The sequence below is a fragment of the Schistocerca serialis genome, chromosome 1 (genome assembly GCF_023864345.2).
Source record: "Schistocerca serialis cubense isolate TAMUIC-IGC-003099 chromosome 1, iqSchSeri2.2, whole genome shotgun sequence".
Lineage (NCBI taxonomy): Eukaryota > Metazoa > Arthropoda > Insecta > Orthoptera > Acrididae > Schistocerca > Schistocerca serialis.
Window position 1 is genome coordinate 677,182,146 of NC_064638.1, and position 13,037 is coordinate 677,195,182.

Genomic DNA, 13,037 nt, shown 5'->3' on the forward strand with positions numbered 1-13,037 from the left:
TCGTAAGACTGTAACGAACACCTACATCTACCATTTGTTTCTGGTTTGTAGGGAATGGCAAGAATCAGAGAGTTTACACTGCGTGCATAAAATGTAGCAGACAGTTCACTGTGCACATCCATCTCCGGCAAGTGTCAGAGGTATTTGGGATTGAAACGTACGTGGCACTCGAACGAGTTGTGACTTGACATTTACTTGCAGGCACAGGCTGTGGCAGTGAAAGACTGGATGTGTCCAGCGTCCTCATGGAATCAACCATAGGTAACGTCTCGGTGTTAGTTGCTGTCTGTGTACTGATGTAAGTCTCAGCTGCGGTAAAGGCTGGCTTGAGTCTGTCGATGGATGTTATGACGGAAGAGCCATTGACATCGACATCAAATATTTTGTCATAGCGTGCCAATACCACGTGTCGACCATCGAATGGTGGTTGGAGAGGTATTCCAATGGCATATGTTTTTGCAGTAGAGTAAGTCGCAGAAAACGATTGGTCGTTGGTAGAATGTTCTTTTGAAACAGCAGGACGAAGCTTGCAGATCTGCTGGTGAAATTTTTGTGCAAAGTCTTAAAGGTGAACACAGACTACTCTGACGTGACGTGTTCCCACGTCACGTCAGGCAGCGTGGGACCACGTCAGACATGAAGCTATGTTCACATTGGCCTGACGAACAGCAGCATGAAACAACTACTTCGTCTGCACTGTATTTTCCGACAGTTTGTTTTGAACTTGCAACCATGAATGTACTGCGTGTTTTTGACATGCTGGAAGAAGGAGAAGAAGAAATGGCTGCTCTGTGTATTGCATCCATTTGCTCGTTTAGAGAATGGGGGCGAGACGAATTCGGGGGGTTCCAAAATTTAATGACTCAACTAACAGAAGATGAAGAGCGGTTTAAGTGGTATTACAGAATGACAAAAACTGAATTCTACCACTCCTGAGCTTGGTGGTCCGATAGTAGAAAAACGCTCCACTCAACTCAGGGAAAGCATTCCGGTGGAGATACGACTTGCAGTTTGCTTGAGGTAAGTGCTAATACTTTATTGTATTATATATCTGGGAGGGAAAAAAATATCAAAGATACATTATGGAATTTTTATTGATTTTCTTTTCACAAAGTACGTTTTATTATACATCAGAAAGGTAATTACAAATTAGAAAAGTTTTCTTGCTGTTTCTCTTGCCTAGTGTAGGACAACGTTGAGTCCGTTGAGCAGTTCAAGCTGTGTTCAGATCGTTGAGGAGATGGTGTTGAGGAGGATTGATAGAATGATGATGGATTTGTATTAAGAGTATTGTGGTAACCAGGGTTCACCTGAAATGAGCTCCCACGTGCTGCTTGCAACGCTGCCCCCAAAACAATGGTGCTCACTTCCATCTTCACTCTAATTTGCTCGTCAGGACGCAATTTTTTCACATTTTTCGCCATGCTGAGGAAAAAAAGTTCGCGTTCACCGTCCACGTTGTCACTTGATGTAGCGTGTGCCCTTTGAAGAAGTACTTGGGAGCACAAGCGTTGGTTTTCTTTCATTATTTTAACCATTTCTTGCACAGATGACGACAAACATTTTTTTTCCAACATAAGGCCTTACGGGCTTCGCTGAAGGTTGAGTAAAAGTTGTTGGAGAATCTGACACATTAGCAGTGGGATTGTCGATGGCCTCCGCCATTGTAGGGACTGCACTTTTCAGTAGATCGTTTCTTGGTGGATTGGATTGAGAACTTTCAGACGAGGCCACTTTCGTGTCTGTTTCATCAATCGGACATAAACCAGTTTCTTCTCGTGTTCCATCATAATCTTCATTATTGGGGCTGTCTTTCGCATTTCCTCGAGTTTTCCTTGTTACGAGAGTTGGATTCAAAAAAGCCATTTCATCTTCAAATTTCCATTTGCTCAAACTCTTTGCTGTCTGTCCTGATTTTGTGGCTCTACGGTGTTTAGCCTGGATGTACGCATTCCGCAGTTTATTCCAGTTGTCTTTACATTCATTACCTACAACAGAGAAATTAGTTTAAAATTCTAGGCTAGTCTTTATAGTGCGTTTAAAATTAGTTGCGAATTTTGGCGTTTGGCTTGCCGGAGGCGACGTGACTCCGTTACCCAGGCAACACCAATGCCGAGCCAGGCTTTCCCCCCGAGCCGCCACCGGTGTCGGCCTGTAAGGCGTTCCTGTCGCCAGGCCGTGGGTAAACACTACCACAATTGTTTCTTTGCCACCAAAGAACGTTCTCTGTTCATTATTGTCGTTACTCTACTGCTAAAGAATGTTTACCTGGCGGCCGGCTCCTTTTAGGCGTGGCGATATCGCCGCCTGCTGGCACGCGTTGGCAACAACACTCCCCTCCACTCGCTCCGTACCGAACTGTCAAAAGTGGCAAGTAATTTTAAACGCGCCATAATTATCTATTAGTTATTCATTTATTCTCCTTTGGCGCTCAAAGGCAAAGGTCGCGTAGTTGCCAAAGGACAACGTGAAGATTAATAATTCAGTAAGTGGGCATTTTTCACTGTTCACAGGTACTTGGCAACTGGCAATTCTTACAGAACATTGGGTTTTTCTTTTCGGATTGGATTTTCAACTATTGGAGAAATAGTTAAAGAGTGTTGTGAGGTAATTTGGAAAACTCTACGACCGATTTACATGCCAGAACCAAACAAAGATGAATGGGTACAGATAGCCAAGGATTATGATGAGGAGTGGAATTATCCACTCTGCATAGGAGCTTTGGACGGCAAGCACGTTCAAATCCTATGTCCAGCTGGTGCTGGTTCATTGTACTATAACTACAAAGGAATATATTCCATTCTTTTATTGGCTTTGGTAGATGCAAATTACAAATTCACGCTTGTTGACGTTGGAGCTTACGGCAAAAGTAGCGATGGAGGAACTTTTGAGCGATCTGAGATGGGGAAAAAGATTTGAAAGCAACAAATACGCCGTTCCAAAAGACAAAGAGCTACTACCATCAATGGAGATTCCTTATGTAATTATTGCAGATGAAGCCTTCCCTCTTAAAACCTATTTGATGCGTCCATACAGCAAAGCAGCCATTACAAGTGACGAAGACAAGGTATATAACTACCGTCATTCAAGAGCTCGACGGACTGTAGAAAATGCGTTCGGAATTCTAGCCGGGCGCTGGAGAATATTTCTAAAGCCTATTGAAACTAAACCAGAAACTGCCGATCTAATAGTATTAGCTTCCACCTGTCTACACAACATGCTTCGGAATACATCAAAAAATATTTCCCCTTTCGAGGAACAAATCAGGTTGGAAACTGAACACATTCATGGTGTAGCCAACCTCGAACACATTCGTAGAAATTTCGTGAGATAAGCGGCCATCACCATAGATAAGTTCAAAAAGTACTTCGTTTCCGATTATGGTTCAGCAAGTTGTCCTTGGCAATGGCACTCCATTCGAAAGGGTAGAGTTACTCCATGACACGTCCAGTATTATTTACTTAATACGCGCATTCGTTATAACCGACCGTTTTAAGTTCAATTGGGTGTTATTTTTAATTACAATTCATATAATCCAATTTATATAATAGATATCTGTTATATTCATATCTGGTTTTACTTGTTATGGATTGATACTTTTTTCCTATCAATATAAAATATAACGCCTATTGAACTATTATAAATTGTAAAAAAGAAAAACTAATAAAAAATATGGAAACAGTAACTGTTTTCACTAACCTGTAATGCCGAGTTTTTCTCCTATTTCGTCACAAGCCTCTTTCCTTGAATGCTGGTTACGATATTCCCGGTTTGTAGGGTCGTACAGCACCGGATTTGACCGAACTTATTCAGTCAACATCTCCTCCATCTTCAAATAATAATTGCAAACGGTAGAGGAGAAACCACTGCACACTTCTGACGCCTTCCCACGACTGACGAAAATCTAGAACTTTAGATATTCTTCCCACGCGTCATTAAAGGCGTGTAGCGTCAGATTGGATCATCCAACGCATTCCCACGTCACATCAGCTCAATATAAACATGAGCGCAGAAAACCCTGTGTTGGATTTTTATATCACGCGCGTTATGACGTGAGCCTACGTGTTTCCACATCACGTCAGAGTAGTCTGTATTCGTTCTTATGCTTCAGTAGTATTGTTTGATGTGCCAGTAAAGAACTCTCCCAGTAGTCGAAGTGTTTGCCTATACACTATTTCAGCTATTGTTCCTTTGAGGCCTTCTTTGAAAGCTGTCTGCAAGCCTAGTAGAACAACAGAGACACTGTGGCATGGCATCTAAGTGAGACCTTCAGTTGTCGATAGAGCTATCCTACGAGACCATAACGGCGGCGTGTTAGGTGCAGATTCGAATACGGTTCATATAAAGCAATGCTGATAATGCTTTAAAGAGGTATGACTCGAATTGCTTGTCCTGATTGGTAGTGACGTGGAGAGAGATACCAAAACATGAGATCCGTTCATGAAAGATGGACATGACTACAGTCGGTGCCGCTGCAGCTTTTATGTCAAAGATTTCAGCCAATGAGAGAGAAGCGATCAAGCGGTTTCTGACCGTATCGGTACCCTTCTGATGGTGTAAATATGCAGTAATGTTGGTTCAGAAATGCTGAAAGCGTTGTCTCGGTGGGATAAAAGCACCGAGCGAAGTTGTAAGAGGCCGATCTATTTTGTTGTGACAACAAGTATTGCACTGGCGAACAAACGACGCAATCTTTCTCAATGTTTGGGAAAAAAAAATGTCTTCTTCATACGTCGTACAGTAGCTCTTACTCATGGATGAGAGGTTGTGAAGGCAGGAAATTGCTTGTTTGCAAATATCTGCCGCAGCTAATGGTCAAGCTTGTGCCATTGATACATCGCAATGCAACTCTACGTTCGAACTCCGTATTTGGATGCGCCAGAGCTGCAAGCCGACGATGTTTCAAGGCCTATCTTCAGTTCGCTGTCTCCTTTCTGAGCGTAGTCAAGTTCTATGAGGTCAAGTTCCTTCGTGATGGCGTCAGTGTGAGATATTGCAACTGCTGGGCCATTCTGCTCACTGTCAACATGTTGAATATCTGTAGCAAATTCTGCAATAAAGTCCAAATGCCGCAACCGTCGCGGTGATATCTTGCCTGTCTTCTAATGAAAAGTGAACACTGTAAGATGGCAAGAACTATGCCCCTTACATGAAGTCATTAAATATCACCTAACTCACGTTCAGCGAACAGTAGGGCTGATCAAAAATGACTGACAAGGCACAATGCATCTTGTAGAGGGTATAGTATGGACGTATTGGAATAATTAATGTTGGGTGATGGTTTTAAAGTAATTCACACGACATGAAAACTTTGTGGAAACGCGTCGATTTACTGGAGGCCAGTTTATACCAGGGAAGTATTCGAGTGACCGTGGCCAGCTGGGGAGCGACGAAGGGAAGCGACAATAGGCAGCTTAGGACGGTTCAAGCTCTGAGAAAGCGGTAACGGGGTGCGCCCTCCAGCTGCCTTAAGATGAGTGACAGTGAGTGGGTGGTTGACCCCGACTCCATGCTGGTGTACCGGGAAGCAGATGGGGAACTTGTATGCCTGTTGATAAATGTCCATCGTCCCGTTTTCAGTGAAACATGCGAGAAAGCCGCCCAAAGCTACGGTGGAGCGGTCAACAGAGGCCAAAATATGCGTGTTCGTGACTATAGCAACTTCACGCTAAATTCACGGTCTGCAGAGTCTGAAATAAATCAGGTGAAGAGCGACAGAATGAAATACGCCGGCTTCCGATGGGAACGTAGGACTAAGGAATCTGAAGTACTCTCCTGGGAGTCAGAATTCCGGAAAAATTGGTGTTTTGTGCAGACGCTAACCTTGATGGATGGCCTGGGAGGAGCTAAATAGCAGAAGTTGAGAGGAAGGGAAATTTTGTGGGAATTTGTTCACTTACCAGAGCACGCATTGGTCGGCGCTGGGATGCGACACATAATTAAAGCAACTTGCGCTGCAATTGGCGTAATTGGTTTTCCTGGAGGGGAAACCAAGGCGAAGAGCGGACTGGGAGAAGTCTCCGTATTAGTCTTCCGTTCCCAGCCTGCCTAGAGTGCGGACGTGGCGTTCTTTACTCAGCTTGCCTGAGAGAGAGTGAGCATCTCTGCAGTTTAGGACTTAGCAAACGGAACGATTGAGCTTGGAGATAGAAAGTTTTCGTTCAGCTATGTACTGAGCAAGATAGCTAGAAGTGAACAGACGAGCGCGACCTTGCAGCACCACGAGGTCGGCCGACATCCGCATAATGACGTCGACCCGCCACGCTGAATTCGGTGATACTGCGCCCGCTCCGGCTACTGATTAATTTGTTGGATCACGTCGACAAAGTTTCCATGAGGGTTTCATGGGTCGTCTATTGTAGAATTCTTTTCGCATTTCGCATTACGCCTGGGTCAGTCGATAGGAATTACTTTTGGGTTATCGCGCTTTACTCCATGCAAACGCAATTTATTACCACTGCCTGTTAGGAGAGTCATGTAATGTGATGATTGAAGGTCGTCAGTTAAAATAAATCTGTGCTAATAGACTGCATCTGTTTTCAATCAAGTAGTTGAAATCCCAAGTGACTTTCTTAATTAAATTTATGTTCAACATTTGCATCTGGTGTTCAATAGCTGAATATAACATCAATGTGCACCACTTTTTAATTAAAAGGGATCAATTCTGAATTAATTCATGTCAACACTGCCACCGCAGTTCAATCAGGAGTCACAGGGCCTTATTACTTTCTTTGCGTTATCCGACATTGCAGCAGTTTTGCACTCTCTGTTGATCTGTTAGTCAATTACCTGGGGTGAACACACACCAAAACCAGATAAGTGACGGGTGGGGTGTTACAACACAAATGGTTTATGGTCTGTGAGAAGCATAAAATGTCTACCTTAAACAGGTGCCTAAAATTTTTTGATTGAGACATATGCTACACAGAGCCACGTGGCTACCCCAAGCGGCGCTATAAGATTTAATGTTCATCTTTTGTAATGGACTTTCCTGCCGCAAACAGCATAGGACGTAATTATTACTATTTTTACAACTGACCGTCCTGCGATACACACAATGCGATTCTTAGACATATGAGAACATTTTCATTTCGTTGTACTGTTTTAATACCTGTATCCTTGTTTCAGTATTTTGTTCTTATTGGTACTACGGCTTTACTCATCATTTAAAAACAAGGATTGCCTTGACAATGTACAATATTGCAGACACCGCCGCTACATGGTGGAATCTGGATAAAGCTCTGTACAGGGAAAGTATAGCTATCCTTTTCCCCTCCACTTGCTGCTGCCTGCAGTTAATGATTGGCTGAAATCGCAACATTTGACATTTCTAGCTGTAACGGGACCCACTGCTTCGTCTGAAACATAGGACATATTATGTCTTTTTGCCTGGTTCCTCGAAAGCAATTGCACGGTTTGCTTTCAGCTGTACTTGTAGAGGCCAGAAAAGAGCAAAACTTCGTATCATTCCTAATGAAGGGAGAGATGCAGGGGAAGAGTTTTTATACATTATAGTAAATCATATTAAGATTTAATACTCCCTAAAGGGTAAAACACGTAACAAAGTTCCGTAGTGTTTCTGAACAAATTTAGCATCAAAGGTTGTTATTTTATTTTATTTGTTTTTTAAGTCTTCAGTCTTCCGACTAGTTTGCTGTGGCCAATTTCTCTCCCACGCCAGCCTTCTTAATTTCAGAGAAGCACTTGCACCCCACGTTCTCAATTATTTGCTGTATGTGTTCCAGCCTCTGCCCTCCCCTACAGTTTTTGTCCTTTACAGGGGCTCTTGTACAGGGGCGTGCAAGAATTTAGCTCGCGAGCCATGTCCTGACACGTGGGCCATGGCACTCACAAGGGGAGGCCGCCAATTGTGAAATTCAGATTCGATTCATACTGCGCATAATAAAAGCTCATGGCCAAAGGTGTAATGTGGCAAAGCACCAAGATGCACTTCTCAGCCGTTGTCGACAAAATCGACAGTTAAAAGAAACCGTTGCGGTGAAATACTCTCTACGATTAACAATTTTCTACAGCGTTGTGGCGCAGCGGTGAGCACTCGGGTTCGTAGTCCGAAGGTCGCCGGATCGAATCTCGCGCCATGCAACTTTTTTTTTAATATTAGTTTTTTGTAATCCAAATATATATATATATACTATTAATGAATTGCTTATGCATGTTGGTGAAGGCGGATCGCTCTCCAATTGTACCGCCTCCATTTTCCCCTTTTTTTTTAACAGGTGTACCAAAGCTCTCCCGTCCGCACTCATTTTCGACGATGTTATAAGTTGCGCTAGGGACCGTGTCTACCTTCTTTCGAAGTTAGCACGCAACTACGCTGTTATGCGGCGGCTCGTTTCGGCCCATTCAACATCTGTCCTTCAAGTGTAACGAGCGAGTAACGGAGTTTATATTTCATACCTGCCACAGCAAATTTGTGTTCGTGGTGTCTCTATTCTAATTCGAACGTTTGACTTACACTATACGTATTCGTTTCGGAATATCGTTTCTACGTCTTCCGTTAACTATACGTGGATAACATTTGTGAAATACAACTTTGTTTGCGGAAAACATAATGATGTTCGAAGTCGCCAGTTTTTCCACGACAAACGACTTTCAACAACTTATTATATGCATAATTGTTGCAACTGATTGCCGGGAATTTACAAAAAACAAATACTAAAAAAAAAATTAAAAAAAAAAAAGGTTGCATGGCGCGAGATTCGATCCGGCGACCTTCGGATTACGAACCCGAGCGCTTACCGCTGCGCCACGACGCTGTAGAAAATTATTAATCGTAGAGAGTATTTCACCACAACGGTTTCTTTTAACTGTCGATTTTCTCGACAACGGCTGAGAAGTGCATCTTGGTGCTTTGCCACATTACAGCTCTGGCCATGAGCTTTTATTATGCGCAGTATGAATCGAATCTGAATTTCACAATTGGCGGCCTCCCCTTGTCAGCCTGTCTGCACATTTCCCCCACCACCACCTCGGCATGCTGTCTGACTTGAGGAGTGGGAAAACTGCAAACGCACCGCCTTTTAAGGGCAATGCAGTCACACTGCATGTAACTTGGTTTTATATTTTACATTTCTCAACAAGATAGTTCGCAAACGAAACAAATTTTCACTCGCTGAAAACATATTGTAATTCTCATTTGGTACAAACTGCGGGCATGTGGATGGACGCAGTCAATATCACAGACTGCCACGTAATTGCAACTTATTTAATTCTGTAATCGAGAAAAAGCCTTTCACACACATATGTTGGTCGAAATATTGTAACACGTTTCCAAGCTCTTTATGGAAACATGGAAACTGTACCCGAGAAAACAATTTAGATATCCTTGACAGTTTAACGTAAAAGGATTCGTCTTTAAAACGGAATTACATTGCGTACTGGACTGTGTTTGTCAGACATTGTTCCTTCTACAATGCGACTTATTTTAAAAAATACGTCTGTGTATTAACGTGAGCAGTGTGCAGTCAACTATACTTAAAATGCGAGGTTCGCAATGCACTCCGGATGTTCTAAGTTTTGCTTCTGCACTCCTTTTTCCTTTATAAATTCAATAGTATCGTGTTTTAAATCGAAAAATCGTTCCAGGCATGCCCCTTGACTTAACCAACATACTTTGCAATAATATATAAATTGTCCACACTATTTGTTCAGTTCCATCGGAGACCGTTGCCACTGACACTGCAGTAATGCCTGAGACTTCAGCAATATTATTGGACATGAAGAGGGTTTTAAGGGCGCACGACGGCAATAGCAATTTTACTGTTAGTGCCACCAGTTTCTTAATGAGCTCCATACCTGCAAATTTAGCACAAAGTGCTTCTTGATGTACAGAACAGTGAATCCCGTCTGTCGATCGTTGTGATTTTTTACTCTCTAACTGCCAACTCAATAGTACTGTGATGTCGTTTCATAGTAAATTTACTGCACTCGTCGGTTACCCAACTTTACATTGCTTACGAGATGTTGAGAATTCTTATCCTTCTGTTATTCTCATTTCTCTTTAAAGGCTTCTGACGATAGATTGCTAGACTGCCTCTTCTTTTGCAAACACTCACTGGAGCTGTGAACTTCTTTTATATCGTGACCAAATAGCGAAGGGTAAACAGCGCTAACACCACGATTCTTCCGAACCGAAGAGAGTTGTACCGGCAGAAAAATACCGCTCCGCAATAGTAAGTGAAATTTTTATATCTCAGTGCTGTCTGTTCCGCCGAACATGTCCAACAAAACAGGCATCACTCAGGTGTACACATTTCTGCAACAGCGCGATGGCTCCTTGACGTTTGTTTCAGTGCGAATGCTCTAGTAGCGTCCGAACTCCTATGGGAATCAATAAGTTGCGAGCAGGGGGTTAATGGACGACGGACGCTGCCCTGGAACGCGTTTAAGTTCAGAATTTGGGTCGGACAGTAAGCGTGTCCTGACGGCCGAAGTCGTTAAGGCAATCGTTCACTCGAGAAGCAGAGCATCCGGTTTCGAGCCCTGGTTCGGCACAAATTTTCAGCTCTCGCCATTGCCCAACTACAATCCAATTTTCGGCTGGAAGCTCCGAGTTTCCCACCCATTCTTTCCCTTTCCTTTCCCATCCTCTACTTCATACAAACTAAGTGAAATGTCGCGTTGTAGCGGGTACTTTTTTATTGTGACAAGTCACTGAGGAATGAAATAAATAGGAAGTGCAGGGAAGCTAAGACGAAATGGCTGCAGGAAAAATGTGAGGACATCGAAAAAGATATGATTGTCGGAAGGACAGACTCAGCATACAGGAAAGTCAAAACAACCTTTGGAGACATTAAAAGCAACGGTGGTAACATTAAGAGTGCAACGGGAATTCCACTGTTAAATGCAGAGGAGAGAGCAGATAGGTGGAAAGAACACATTGAAAGCCTCTATGAGGGTAAAGATTTGTCTGATGTGATAGAAGAAGAAACAGGAGTCGATTTGGAAGAGATAGGGGATCCAGTATTAGAATCGGAATTTAAAAGAGCTTTGGAGGACTTACGGTCAAATAAGGCAGAAGGGATAGATAACATTCCATCAGAATTTCTAAAATCATTGGGGGAAGTGGCAACAAAACGACTGTTCACGTTGGTGTGTCCCGCGATATACCATCTGACTTTCGGAAAAGCATCATCCACACAATTCCGAAGACGGTAAGAGCTGACAAGTGTGAGAATTATCGCACGATCAGCTTAACAGCTCATGCATCGAAGCTGCTTACAAAAATAATATACAGAAGAATGGAAAAGAAAATTGAGAATGCGCTAGGTGACGATCAGTTTGGCTTTAGGAAAAGTAAAGAGACGGGAGAGGCAATTCTGACGTTACGGCTAATAATGGAAGCAAGGCTAAAGAAAAATCAAGACACTTTCATAGGATTTGTCGACCTGGAAAAAGCGTTCGACAATATAAAATGGTGCAAGCTGTTCGAGATTGTGAAAAAAGTAGGGGTAAGCTATAGGGAGAGACGGCTCAAATGGTTCAAATGGCTCTGAACACTATGGGACTTAACATCTGAGGTCATCAGTCCCCTAGAACTTAGAACTACTTAAACCTAACTAACCTAAGGACATCACACACATCCATGCCCGAGGCAGGATTCGAACCTGCGACCGTAGCAGTCGCGCGGGCCGGACTGCGCGCCTAGAACCGCAAGACAGGGAGAGACGGGTCATATACAATATGTACAACAACCAAGAGGGAATAATAAAGAGTCGACGATCAAGAACGAAGTGCTCGTATTAAGAAGGGTGTAAGACAAGGCTGTAGCCTTTCGCCCCTACTCTTCAATCTGCACATCGAGGAAGCAATGATGGAAATAAAAGAAAGATTCAGGAGTGGAATTAAAATACAAGGTGAAAGGATATCAATGATACGATTCGCTGATGACATTGCTATCCTGAGTGAAAGTGAAGAAGAATTAAATGATCTGCTGAACGGAATGAACAGTCTAATGAGTACACAGTATGGTTTGAGAGTAAATCGGAGAAAGACGAAGGTAATGAGAAGTAGTAGAAATGAGAACAGCGAGAAACATAACATCAGGATTGATGGTCACGAAGTCAATGAAGTTAAGGAATTCTGCTACCTAGGCAGTAAAATAACCAATGACGGCCGGAGCAAGGAGGACATCTAAAGCAGACTCGCTATGGCAAAAAAGTCATTTTTGGCCAAGAGAAGTCTACTAATATCAAATACCGGCCTTAATTTGAGGAAGAAATTTCTGAGGATGTACGTCTGGAGTACAGCATTGTATGGTAGTGAAACATGGACTGTGGGAAAACCGGAACAGAAGAGAATCGAAGCATTTGAGATGTGGTGCTATAGACGAATGTTGAAAATTAGGTGGACTGATAAGGTAAGGAATGAGGAGGTTCTACGCAGAATCGGAGAGGAAAGGAATATGTGGAAAACACTGATAAGGAGAAGGGACAGGATGATAGGACATCTGCTAAGACATGAGGGAATGACTTCCATGGTACTAGAGGGAGCTGTAGAGGGCAAAAACTGTACAGGAAGACAGAGATTGGAATACGTCAAGCAAATAATTGAGGACGTAGATTGCAAGTGCTACTCCGAGATGAAGAGGTTAGCACAGGAAATGAATTCGTGGCGGGTCCCATCAAACCAGTCAGTAGACTGATGACCAAAAAAAAAAAAAGCGGGTACTTCCGAGAAGGAGCGAGCAAAGCCTAGACAGGCCGAGCCTCGGACCATCCGCGGCCCGCACACCCGGCACTCCATGGCCGCTCCTGCTCTAGCACCACGGAAGTTACCTCCTGATGCCTTAACACACATCCGATAACCCTGCCCTTTCTTCCTAATTATGTGAGGTTAAATGTTTTGTACATCGATGTCTTTGGTTTCCAGATGGTTGAAACAAACAGAGATGACGTTTGACTGGACCAGTACATCTGCTTATTGCTTCATTTCATTTTGTAACTAAAGCAAAATTGTTAAAGACTCCTGCATGCTTTTCTTATCCTTTTACTTGTGCTTACTGTATGGTTAGAGCA